Genomic DNA, 15056 nt, shown 5'->3' on the forward strand with positions numbered 1-15056 from the left:
ACATGCAAGAAGGCCAAGTGCCTAGAGCTCATTGCTCAGTTACAAAAGAAGTCACACTGACTTACAAAAATGGATTATACAAATCCAATATCAAGTACTGCTTCAGATCAGCATCTACTATGCCAGATTCAATACCGGTTTAAGCTCTACAATAATCATAAACCCTTATCCAAAATCTACCTTACAATTCGCACATTAGGACTGCAATAATCCTTCCATACTTACTTGCTAAATGATCTACAAGATCTTATACTTATATGATTCATATTACAATCCGCCATGTCAGCTTACAAAAGGATTTTATAATTAAATACAAAATATAATTAAACAAAAATTCTTGTCGACCATGGTACCGGTAATCTTTCTTTTTGGTGTCGGTGAACTATATGTCAGTGTAGAGTCTATCGGTGCCGGTGTCTATCGGTAGCATATGATTGTAAGGTTGCCATCAATGACAATACCTTCAATCACCTACAATTTCTCATTGGAGTGTGCATTTGCCAAAAAAGTAGCATAAGTTTTATCTTTTATTATTTTCTACAAATGATAACCTTACGTAAATATGAATCATAATACTTGAAAGGTATTAAATTTCTTGATTAAATAGAAAGACTTTGGAAATGAATTTCAAAATAACCACATTACTTTTAATTACCAAAATTTGAAAATAAGATTAGAAGAGAGTCTAATTGCTTGCCAATTAACCATTATAAATAAAGCTCCTAAATAATTCTAATCAATTTACTCCTAGTTGCTTTAGAACTAATGTCAACTCCTTCACAAGATTATAAGAGATAACTAACTATTCCTTCCACTTGAAGTAATGTTAGCTTTATCCTTAGATATTTCCTACAAATAATATCCTTATAAATTTCAATTTCCTTATTTCAATTTAATTCTCTAAGTGGTCATAGGATAAGTTTTCTTGAAACTCATTTGCTTGATAAGGATAAGGATCCAATAATCTAGGACAATTGATTCTAACTTTATTTTGTCTTCAAAACTATGTTCATTAGACATATACAAGGAATATGACTACTTGATTTGAGATTCACAAGATAAGTCAAGTCTTATGTTAAAGGATTTTCAAATTCGGTAAAACTATTTGGTTTCAAATAAAGTTTCTTTGAATCCTAAACATATGTAATTTATCTCTAATTTAGATGTTAATGAATTCATCTATACTAGTTACTTTGCATTATTAATGAGACTCCACCCTTTAATAGTCTTATATGCCTTTGACTATTCAGAGATCAATTACCCTCAAATGCCTTACATACTCTATATCTTGTAATTTAACTAGCGAAATCAAATATATTCAATTCCTAGAATTAAGGAAATCCCTAACTAACATTAATTCATATTTATTGAAATACACAAAGGGTACCTCCGAATCTAAGCACGATATTACTTGATAGGTAGATTCTTTTTACTTTTAATACTTACGTTAATTTGGAGTATACAAAAATCTATTTGATGTCTAATAAATAACTTAATTGTTTGAAATGCATGAGGGGAAATATTTGCTACCAAAATTTATTTGAAATTAACTAGTAATACTTGAAAAGAACCAATATTATGGAATAAGTGCAAGGAATTGATGCTTTAACTAAGATTATAATTCTATGGAAGAAACAGTTGCTTGAGAGTGAAAGTATCAAGGCAAATTTTGGTGGATTATTATTACTAAAAGAGTAAGTATATTAAATCTATTCTTTGAAATTGACAAGTACTCAACTACATGTCTACCAAACAATTATTTCATATTGCTTGAAATATATAAATTATTTCTAAGAAGGAACTACACATATTTATATGAAAGATAAATCCTTTTAAAATTTGAATTATGTGAAGGAACCCAAATGTTTGAGATGATAGAACTAGGTGAAGCATACAAAAGGTTTAAGGATTTTGAATATTCAAGGGAGGTGTTAGGTGAACCGCTATTTGGAATAAAATTATTTGACTTGCAAGAGTTTCTAAGTTCTCATTCCCCCTTTAAATCAATTAATTAAGAATAGTTAGTTAATGGGTCACTTAATGTTTAGATAGCAAAAAAAATTATAAATGAAATTCCCTTTGATTATCAAAATTAAAGAGAATTCATTTACAACCAATTAATTGATAAGAAAAATAATTCTCCAAAATTGTTTGCCATTAACATAAAAATTTTGATAAAACAAATACAAAATAATGTTATTAATCCATAATCAATTTTTATACTAACAATACTAATTATAATCAAAATTTATAATATTAAATTTCAATTATTAACCAACAAAATTACAAACTATAATCAAAGTTTATATTATTAAATTTTAATTATTAATCAAAATCAAAATTTATATTATTAAATTTTAATTATTAACCAACGTAATTATAAATGAATAAAATCACATTACAAAAAGTAAAATTAAAAAATAAAAATAAAAAATCCTTTTGCATCATGTAGCAGTTAGAAGAATTAAGAAGAGGGAGTGGGGAAGTGGCATTTGAGATAAATAGATAAAGTTTTCACAATGAGAAAATATTTCTCAAACAAGGTAAAGTTTCACATTGAGGAAAATTTCTAGAGAAATAAATTGTACAATACATTTGGGGCAAATTAATATTTTGAGGTAGAGTTTTCACAAAGAGGAAGATTTCTCAGAAAATAAATTATATAATACATATTTATGCATATTTTGAGGAAAGATTTCACACAGAGGAAAAAGCACATGATTTTTCTTTCTATCTCGATTTCTTTTAAATAAAACAAGGGTATTTACTTATATTCATTTATTCTTAAAAAATCAGATCATTTATTTTCTCTTTGAGAAAGAATATAGATTTAAATGAGATTTGCATATTTGCAAGAAAAAAAACTACTATCAAATCTTCATGTAGATTCTAGAAACTGAGAAGGATAGGAAAAAAAATCTCTTATTATTCTATAAAAATAATTGAGAGATAATTTATTTTAAAAAGGAAGATTTCAAATAATAATAAAAAAAAAAACTAAAAGAGATTAAAAAGAAAAATTCTTTTGAAAATTACAAGATTCATACATACAACAAGTGAATGGAAAAGGGGAAACCTGGATTGGACCAAGAACTTGTTATAGGAACCGAGTTCAATCTCTCAGCTAGTGTTTTTCAATGCTTCCTTGTGGCTTGATAGAATCTCTTCCAACAAGCTTTGAAAATCCTATCTTCTACCTTACAAAGTGTTCACAAAATCCTACTACTACTAACATGAAGAATCCAAGAATACTTTTCATCCAAAAATAATGAACTACTATTTCGAAAACTGAAATCCATTATATAGAAAGGGAGTCATTTCCCACTACTAAAGGAATTAATTGATTAGAGATTCTTTTTCCAAAATAAACTCCATGCAAAATTAATTATTGACAAAGTGGGGGTTGCATGCATATTAAATTTGAATTTAAAATTATTTCATGCAAGATATATTCCTTACAACTTGTTATAGTGGCAGTTACATTTGACCATGCATTTAAAATCTGAATTTGAAATTTGCTTCTAGAATCTTCTCATTTTCTCCTACGAAATGTGCTTGATTAATATGTTGAATAAATAAATAATTTTCAAATTTATGTCTTTATGAGTGAGTCACCACTTATTAATTCTTCTTTTAAAATAATTCCACCCTTATTCAATTTCCATCAGGAAATATAAATTTCCAAATAGACTTACGACTTCAAGAGTGTGTCACCGCTATTTAATTATTATTTTTATTTAAAATAGCCTCAACCCCATTCTATTTATCATTTATTAACATTAATCATGAAATTCAAAACAATAATAATAAGCATAGTTGTAGTAGCAGTAGTGATAATAATAATAATAATAATAATAGCAAGTCATATCAAGGTCCAAAAAGAGGGTTATGAGAGAGAGAGAGAGAGAGAGAGAGAGAGAGAGAGAGAGAGAGAGAGAGAGAGAGAGAGAGAGAGAGAGAGTCAATATGCATAATACCCAAGAGAGGACACACTAAAGCAAGAGACCAAATAGAATGTGAAATTGTAAGGGGATACAACTAATGACACTACAATTTCATATGCCCTAATTCTAGAAGGATTTTGATTGCAGTCCAACAACATTTTCTTATTACTAAATTTAACTAAGAAACCACAAACCCAAGAACTCTATTTAAATAATTAAGAGATAAGCAATAAGATAAAAATAATTTCCCAAAACCATATCCCCAATAGCAATCTCACAAGGTGGGTGTCCAAGTATACATCTTCACTTTCCCCAAGATTCATACCAATTTCCAAGGTTGGCCATGTGTTGTTAAAATTTAACCCAAGCACAATGTGAGTCAAATTCTAGCATACCACATTCAACCACACTCTTGCTAGAGGTGTCCACCTAGTCACTTTTGCTCTCATGGCAAGAGATAGCTGAGTAGTGATGAGACCAACAGGTTATTATATTTTTTAGGAAGTAGAATGTTGTAGATGGTGGTTGTGTTATTTGTATGATCTATTTGTAGGTTGAGTTTATGGTTGTTATGGTTTTCTTGATTTGATATACTAAGTTAAGAGACTAAATATTTTGGTGAATTCAAATTAGTGTTTCTTGTCTCCCTTATAATCTCTAAATCTTGCCTCATTTATTCATGAAAATGATTGATGAATTAACCTTGAATTTCGAATATTCTAAAAATTACAGTGTTTTTCCCTAATTGTTGTAGGACTTGTGTTTGTTCTTAAAAATTTATCTTTGTAGGATTTTCTTCAACTAGTAGGTTTTCCCTCATTTCATTTAATATTGATTTTATCTAGTCTTCCCTCACTCCAAGGCACATTAAGGGGGTCATTGAAATAGGAAAAGGGATGATTTAATTTTTATTGTTTATTGAATTTTAAATGTTGTGTACATTGTGATGAGATCAAGGGAATTCTTTTTTGTTTGGTTGAATGGTGTATTCTATGTGCCTCATGGTGAAATTGAAGGCTTTATTTCTTCTTGTTTGTTGGTGTTTTTTTGTTTTAATGATGTTTCTAATTCAAATTAATTCTATATGAATAAAATTTTATTTTTGTATTTTCTTGAATTTTAGATGTAATCTTATCATCTACTTTATTAAATATTAAATTATTTTGAGTGTGAATCTAAGATGGCTTTCCCCAAGTGGAGTTTTCTTTATTTTTAATTTTTTAAGAGAATTTTATTTTTAATTAATCTAATGCAAGCAAAATGTATATAATTTAACAATACCAAAAAAAAATCTGACCAAGGGAAAATAATAGTTTTTCTTTCCCAAGGAGAATGTTTGCCAATTATTAATTGAACTACCTATTTAAAATAAAATAAAAAGAACCTGCAAAACAATGAGATGCACCAATGCCTAGGCCATGTCCTCATGGATCCAACATAGTGTGTATCCTTTGTAATAGTTGAAACCTCTACTTGATGACAAGAAAGAAACTAATGGTACTAGATAGAAACTAGTAATAGAATGAATTAAACTTGAAGCTTTGATACCAAAGAAAAGGCTATCATATTCTTGTACAAGCATGGGAATGCTAATGGGGGTTGGAATGTATGAAATTGATCCTATAGAGGTGATTCATTGGAAACAAACTATAAAAATCATCCTCCCCTAAAACAAGCCGGTAATAATATGCAACAAGCTTTAGAAGCTTAATAAAAATTGAAAACAAAAGACTTTGAAAGCCATATATAAGCATGACAATATTGATGGGAGAAACAATGCAAAAAGGATAGCTAGCATTTCCTAAAACAAAAGACCATGGGGGTATTTATATCTTAGAAATTAACACTATAGGTGAGGCTGATTGGGATAGAATACAAAGCTAATTTGGGTAACATATAAGTCTAATGGGAAGAGAACAAGAGAAAAATTAAGAGATTATTGGAAAATGATTGGGATTGAACCATAGACTAATTAAGATATGATACATGGTTAAGAGTGGTGGTTTAGTTAGATAAGAGATAACTCTCAATCAAAAGTAAAAATAGATGCTAGATAGCTAGAACTAAAAGAAATTATGCATACCAAAAGACACTAAGATCGCCCCTTTCAAGAACAAGGTCACCCCTTTTGCTAAGGCAAATGACCCCAAAACATAAAGATAGGTCACCTATGTAACCCAAAGGTCTCTCAAGTGGCCTTACTATATTGAGAATCTAAAAAATAATATTGACATGTACAAGGACTTGGATTTCAGTTTAGAAGTTGGAAAAGTTTATCCAAGGGCTAAAAAGGATAGATGATTTATCATCAACTATGAAATTACTTAGATAAGTGTAATTCATTCGATTAAAGGTTATGAGATGGGATCACCAAATCATTATCAAACAATTCCTTGAGGTCTCCCTATTGTCCTACTCATCCCAAGTGCCCAAGGTCACCTTTCACCTTACGTGAACTTGTCTTTTTTTATTATGTTCATTTTAACCTCAATAAATTTATAATTATAATATTACATGTAACATTATAAAAAAAATAGTTTATTTAATATGAGTGTGGCATCCCACAATGTGTGGACCACAACATAAAAAAGCAGTACAATGCTAATGTGTAAAATTTTAGGCTAGGTTGCATTCTATACCTTGTAATTCTTACAAAGATTGTAACTCACACCTAGTATAGCTAAAGTTGGTCATAGCTCTCTATATAATTATTAGAATTATGCAATATGTTAATTCCTAGTTTATCGAGAATTGAGGTTGCTTGTATTACATTTTCACTTTAACTTGCAAGTCAAGTTCTCATTTAAAGCATGTAATACTTGAAAGGTGAGTTTTGATTTATTGGATGCTAAATGATCATTAGTGATTATTTGATTTTGACTATAAATTCAATGCTAGATTTGGATATTGTATCTTAGATTTTGGAGTAGGTAAGTTTTATTAGGATTGCTCTAGGAAGTTGGTCATTATGTTAATACATGAGTTTCTTGTTGAAAATGTCATGAATAATACATGATCAATTATTAACATGGTGCAATACTCTTACTGTGAATGTAATCTAAATAATTATATTGTTTACTAAAAAAAATCTGGTAAGGGTCTCCCAAGTTGAATTTTATTTTATTTGTTATTTATTTGATAAATGCTTTCCAATTATATAACTCTGTAGTAATTAAACTATGAAGTATTGGTAGTGTTATATTTGTCATTCCCTTCAAGATTTAAAACATACCTTTCCTAATTCTCTCCTAAATTTATATACATTACGAAATGGGACAAGTTACACAAACAAATAACGAGCTATATAAGAGAGAAATCCCCATAATTGTCCTACAATATGAAAGCTTAATTGTGCTTATAGTCTTGGTTGGAGAATTTTTCATTCACAAAGACATCATTAATTTTTATTAACACCCTCATATCCTTAACCATGTCATAAATAGAACAGTACTAAATATTTGTGTGAATTTTCCTAGTATAGAAAGTAGTATTTTGGTCAAACCATTAACATTCTATCACAATACAACCTCACAATCTCTTGTAAGGTAATAACATTTAAACATAAAATTTGAAACCAATTTAGATCTTTTTTAAGCATGCTTAGTAGCTATCAATAACATTTTGCAATTGAAAGAGATGAAAGGAAATTAAATACTCATCTTTGATGAAAGTAATGGATAAATAACATAATCAAAATAACTTCAAAATAATAGCAATACTACAACACATGATATACCCTAGGAAAATCCTTTTGAGAAAAGCTAAGAAGAGAGTACATCAATTATATCATCTTGAAAATAGTATTACAATATAATCATAGATGTAGCATGGAGATCTCTAACACCTTGAGTAAAACTATAGTATCTCTATAATCAAAAATCATAAAAAAAAAAAAATTTAAAAAATCCCAAGAATCCAACATATAGACCAAAGATATAGAGAAAACAACATGATTTTTACAACAAAAAAAATGAGATCAAAATCATGATCCAAGTCTTGGTCCAACTAGTCCAACTTGAACCCATATTTCCCCTTTTCAAGAGAAACTCCTCACATGATAAAACAAAACTCCATGTCAAAGACTATACCTACAAAAAATTGGTACTCCAATTTCATCTATACAAACCTCTTACAAGATATTCTTATGCATGTTTATATTAGTAGCCAAAGATGCTCAACATTATATCTTATGTAACTCCCTCTATCAATTCTCTTACAATGTAACTTAAACGTGTTAAGATTCTCTTATGAATCTAGTCTTAAATATCCTTAGACATCGTTCAATGACATTAGATCCCCTCCTATGTGTCATTTCATACAATACAAGTGGATAGATGTGTTAAATAAGGAATTTCAATATTCCTATTATAAATGCTTAAAAAACACCCACATCCTAGCATCACCAACCTTATGTGCCTTATGTCTAGAAGTACCTTAATTGCTCTTCCAATTTCCTCCATATGCCTTTGAGGGTGGCAGTAAATAGTGGCAATAACAAGCTTCACTCCTTCCTACAATGCAAAAATAGGCTTCAACCCCCTATCAAGTAGCCTCCCTAGAGGAATGTTGTCAAATACTTTGGTGTTCTTGTCAAAAATATTCTACACATCTGCAAGGTGCCCCTTCTTGTTCTCATGAGAGGTGGTCATGACTACTATGTATTGCACTAACCAATCTACTTGACCGTGCCTAAAAATTCTCTCCAACATCTTTGTAGATACAATCTTAGGCTCTCCATTAGTCATCCCTCGAAAAACTCTCCTTTCCTTCCAATTGGAACCTTAACTCCATAGTTTGGAAAATTTGTGTGACCTCTCCCAATGAGTGCAACCACCAAATACCCACAACCATGTTTGTGTCTCCTATACCAACCACATAGAATTCATCCTTCAAATCATACTCTCCTAAATTCAAGTTCGAATAGTAAATATTTTACGTGCATTGGATGGAAAAACTATCAACTGCCATTTGAGTCCTTACCTGGTTATAAAACCTTCATCTATGAAGTTGTGTGCGACACTAAAGTCAATGAGCACCATGACTTTTTGTCAAGAATTTTTTTAGTGACCAATAATTAAAATCACATAATCAAATGTCGTAAATTGTACAAGCTTTAAGGCAACCAAAATCGACACATTTTAAAAAAATTAGTCATCATCAAATCACCAAAACATTTTATTTTTAGAATTTTAAATTTGACTATTTCAACATATTATGTGAATAATTTTGATAGAAGAATAATCTTTTTAAGGTTCTAGTACAAATCTAAAATAATTTGCCATTAATAATACATAATTATAAACTAGGTTAGGGTTATACACGTGAAATAAGTATTTAAGTGTAAGTGACATTTACATATGGACATTTCCTTTGTTATACTTTAAGTTATATTTCATGTATATAATTTCAAGATGTTTGAAAATGGTTTCAAATATCTAAAGAGTTATGATGCAAACTCTAAGTTTTTGAGGATCCAATAATTTCTCAAACTTAGTCAAATTTCAATAATTAACAAGCTCTTATCATCTTACAACTTGTCATTGTTGGAACACAATGGACCACTGAGAGGGGGGTGAATCAGTGGTGATCAATAAAAACTTTTTCTCCCAAAAGATCTAAGCTTTAATATCAATAATCACAAAACCATGAGCAGAGATACTAACACATAAGCACACACACATAAGAGCACATCACATAACACATAGAGTATACGAGGAAAACGCACGGTGGGGAGAAACCTCGATGAGAAATGTTGGAGTCTACTGCTCCAATCCAGCCTCACAGGTAGAACTGATTACAACATTTAGGGCACCAACCCAAGGAGCACCAACCCCTAGCTTTAGGGCACCAATCCAAAGAGCACCAACCCCTACAGTTTTATGGGCACCAACCCCTAACTCTGAGCACCCACTTAGAGATTTCAATGAGTATATAATGAATACAGTTTAAACACCTTGTTGCAAATGAGATTTTGCAACTCGCAAGTATTCTTCTCTTGAGATTGAACTGGCTCGTTTTTGCTATCTGATCTTAGGCTTCAATCTCTTCTCTTTGCACTCTAGTCTTTGGTCTTGTTGCTCTCTGATCCCAGCCTTCTTCATGTGTCTGCAAACAACACTTTGTTTTCAATCTTCCTTTCTCTCTGTTGATAACACTTTGTTTTCTCTTGCCTTTATCTCTGTTTGTTGCTCTTTGCGTTTTCACCCTTCAACCACAACGCACAACACTTTGTTCTCTACTAAGCTTCTTTTCTTCTACATAGTTGCACATACTCATCCAACTCTCTTCACACATAACTTTGTCGACAAGTCTATGTTTTGTATTCAACATCCACCTCCAAGAGGTCGATTGGATCATAACTCATCACATGCAGGACAACCGTTCTTCTTTGTTGTCATGCCACATGGTCTGTACAATTTCCTATCACCATGCAGATCGTTCAATCAATCGGTCCAATTGGCAATTCGAGTTCCCAGACACACAAACAGCTAACGTTTGTTCATGATCAACTTTGAGTCTGAGTCGTTGATCTACTAGATTCAACCAGGAGGACTTGATCATAATTGTCATCGTGGCGGTTCCACGCACCACATCATCCTTGAGTTCTACTTTGCTTGCTCTACCACTTGTCCACACAACTCTCCCATCTCAATTGCCTCAACTACTCTTGTCAAATCACATCAAAAGCCTCTCCATTCGGTCAGCTCTATATCTACAAGATTTCCCTCCGAGAATAGATTCAAAATCTAATCTCCTCAACCTCTGAGAGATTGTGTTTTCTCACTGATTAGATTCTTTGTACACCACTCAAATAGATAGTCGTCATCCATAAATGCATTATTTGTACATAGATTACTAAACTTAGTAATCTCAATCTACCCAACAAATCTGATCCAACCTCTATTGATCACCTCAAGCACATCAATCAACTGTTACTGATCCGCCATTAATTCATTCTTAGTCCTCTATCGACTTTTGCATTGATTGGGTCAACCAACTGTCATAATGAAGTCCACCGTCACCGACTTGTGCAAATCTGATTTATTTTGTGACCTCTAGAAACCACGTGTCCTCATTATCATCGTCCAAGTCACTCAGTCAATCCTAACCAGCATCCTTGTGGACTATTGGGCTGCCCAGACCAATTGAACTTTATGCTATGAATAACCTTCGTGTTATGCAGACATGTAGCACGTATCGGGTTAACAATAAACACTTATCCCGGTCTATTTTGTGTTTTTTATTTCTCTTTCTTCATGTTCATCGCCATAGTTATCCCGAAGTTGCATTGCTCACTTGCTATCAGAATAGTTTTAACTATCGAGCTAACATATCACATCTACTCTGCCTTCACAACTTATCCCGATGACCTTGTGAAGCATTTGCTCCCTTACGTCGGCATTAGTTATTTTGATGAAATCTTCACCTTCGATTTCACCTTATCACCATAGGCTATCTCGAACAAGGAATCACCATGTTGACTGACCTTATCGACATAGTTTATCCCGAGCTGAAAAACGTCAAGCCAAATGATCACTCATCGAGTTAACCATAACTATCAGCATAGAAAAATCATGCTAGATCGACAGAATAAGTTATACTGATGCCACACTGTCTACCTCCCTTTATTGGCATAGGTATCCTGAAATGCACTCTGCAGTGACAGACTTAATCAGCGTAGGTTACTCTAAAATGCACACCCATCGAAACAACTAACACTATCGGATTAGATTTTGGATGTTATACCGTTTGTACAAACTTGTTCTAATGACTCAACATGAACCTACATCGACATAGCTACTCCGACACCGAACTCCAATGACCTCCTTCAAATCAGCATATGTTATTCTGATGATCAAACACCGCAGTGATAAACTAGATCAACATAGATTATATCGATGATCTTACCAAAAAGGTCAACTCTTCTTTTTCCTCTATCGACATAGCTTGGTCTATCGGCATTACACGAAAATGCTACTCCGCCTATGTTCAACTATTTTGATGCACATCCTCGGTCTCTTGGTCGACATAGCTATTCCGATATATTGGTATCGAAGTAGTTAACTCTATCGGCATAACACAAACTCGTTAGACCGCCTTTATCAGCTATCCCAATATGATATAAATTGCACACGACTCGACATCGACCTGACTTATGCCGATAGCAATTTCCTTCACGCAAATCGATATCGGCCTAGCTATTCCGATGCGACCACCTAAGCAAATATCACTTGTGCAACACTCAATCGGCATATGCTATTCCGATCTGATCACTTGAGCAGCACAACAAACATTTGATCGGTATAACATAGTGAGGTTTTGCCGATATACAAGATTTGTTGTTTTCACAACTATTGGCTTCAAGACATCCAACAGGAACTTCATAGACACATCATATGGCATTGTGGGAGTCTGCACCAACACTGTCTTCTTCAACAACCTGATCTTTGTGATCTCTTCTACTTCATCTGTAACCTGCAAGTTGACCTTCCTGATTGACATCAATGGCATCGATGGCACTCCTCTACAACTTCATCCGCCCTACACACACACATGATTGACACATGTTGACATCAATGACAACTTCAATGCCAACAATCATCTTGCAATTGTCTAAGGGTAGTTGTAACCATTCAAAAGCATCGTCAAGCCTCTCCTTAGAAATAAGGCATATTCTTATGTAAGAGACCTAGCAAAGAATCCAAGCAAAATACTAAAATCAAGCTAAGGAAAGTGGCAATCCTCTAAAGCATTTTTTAAGGAAACTTTCAAGCTTGAAAGCCAAGTCACTTTCTTTGGAGGAAATCATGCAAAGAAACAAGCCATGACTGTTGCTACTATACGCAAAGAGAATGCCTAGTCAAGAAGAGGTTAAGTGTTGCATCCAAGAGGCATTCAAGAGGCTTTGCCCCCTCAACCATTGCCCCTGGATCCAAAGCAACCCCATAAGTGACACTACCCCTTAAACTTGTTGATCATTGCCACCCATTAAACCTCTAATTTTCCCTTAGATTTATTTTTAGGGAGTATTTTTTGTGATAATATTTTTTTCCAAACAAATGATAAATTTGTTGATTTTCTACAAATTTCTTGTGATATAAAAAAAATCACCACTAGATTTATTTTTTTAAGGAAAGGTTTGCTAATAAAAATTAATATTTTTTCCAAAAAAACATGAAAAAATTGTAGAGCTTTAAATATATTTAAATGAGGGATTCTTAAAGTTATCACTACTCTTTGTCCCTTCAAGACTCCCGAGATTCAAAAAGGATTATATCCTAGAGTACCTAACAATTTAGTTTGATTGCTTCCTAAATTTCCATCATCTTTAATTTATTTTCTTCTCCCTCACTATATCATTCAAGTTTTGCAACACCTAACTCATACTCAGAGACTACTTCAATGTAGTGTGATTGCCCTTTTCTAAGGAAATTGTCAGTGACTATGGCTCCTTGCAAGAAAAGCATAATTTCTTTGTTCTCAATTTATTTCTTGCCTCCAATTATTACTTCAAAAAAATTACCTTTGGACTATTGAACATTCTTAAAAAGAATTTATTTAGAGGGAAGGCCTTTTTTCTAGAACATGCTCCTTGGCATAGTCCTCTTCAAGGTTTAGACCCTCTTGATTGCCTCTTGGAGAGAAGTCAGTTTAACGGCTCTAACCAAACCTCTAAGAGATTCAACAAGTCCTTCAACAAAAAGTATTGTTAACCTTTTCTTTGAAACATCAAGCACCACCACAACTAGTTTTTGGAATTCTACCATATAGTTCTCAACCAAACCAAACTACTTGAGTTTATCTAGCTCCCTAAAATGCACCTCAGGATCCCTCCTATCAAACCGTTCAATTAGTAATCCACAAAACTCATCATAAGAGTTGGAGTTGTGATCTTCAATGACCAATCCATGATACCACCATTCATGTGCAATACTCTCAACATGCAATGTAGCAAACTTTGTGGTTGCATCCTCAATCATGGATGTGAGAGATAGGAATGTGTCCAACTTTTGTATCCATGCACAAGCAATGCATTTCTAAAATCAATGAAAGATGTGGAGTCTCAACTTTCCCAAAACATGTTGCATATCTCTCGAGATAGCTATCAACCTTATAGTTCAAGCCTAGGTTTGCATGTACTCAACTTCTTCAAGTTTGCTCTATCATCAAAATACATAAAAGTTCAACATGCAATCAACCAGTTTCACAAAGAAAACCAACTCTAATACCATAATAATGTCCTTGCTAAAATCAACACCTATGTCATGGAATACCATTTAAATATATTTCAACAAAAACACTTGAAACCCTAAACATTAAGGTAAATACTTTATCTTCCAAATATTTGTTTTAATTAATACAAACTTGACCTTAAACCCCTAAGTTGAAAAGATATTTCTTTGTTACAAATATACCAAAAAAATCATAAAACGTGGCCTTTTGAACCTAAAATGGCAATCATTGGGCTATTTAATTCAACATATAAAAAACCCAAAAGAATTCCTCAATCTTTATACAAATAATGAAAATCCCTAATATTATGGGATAACTTACATAACAGAAGGTAAAACACAGTTTTGATTACATTCACCAATATTAGCCAAAATGGATTCAAACAGCCATTTTACATTAATAGAGAATTTAAGATTTTACACACCAACAACCATGAGACATATTTACAATTTTTTTCTTACAAAATAGGTCAACATGTGACCCACTCATTGGAACAATAGACCATGACGACAAAGAGTGCAAGAATTTTACTCTTGACAACTGTGAGTATCAAGTACCTTCCTTTCATCAATGATGACTACCATTGAAGTTAGAACAAAACCTCTATGTGAGACCACTCATTCCATAAAAGGGTTTTTGCCCTTTAACACGAGATCTACAAGGATTTTGTCCTTGGATTTTCACAATCACATTTTCATCGTTGGATCTAGATGCCCAAACAATAAGCGTTCTCTATGATTTCTTGTTGACGATATTCTAGGTTTTTTGTGATGCCTCTCAATCTTGTCTACAATCCTAAGACAATCAATGAGAACATTGAAAATTGTATAGTGACCTATGTCATAAGTCTAGCATGCAAAAATAGCTTCTCATACCTAT

The sequence above is a fragment of the Cryptomeria japonica genome, chromosome 8 (assembly GCF_030272615.1).
Source record: "Cryptomeria japonica chromosome 8, Sugi_1.0, whole genome shotgun sequence".
Taxonomy (NCBI): Eukaryota; Viridiplantae; Streptophyta; class Pinopsida; order Cupressales; family Cupressaceae; genus Cryptomeria; species Cryptomeria japonica.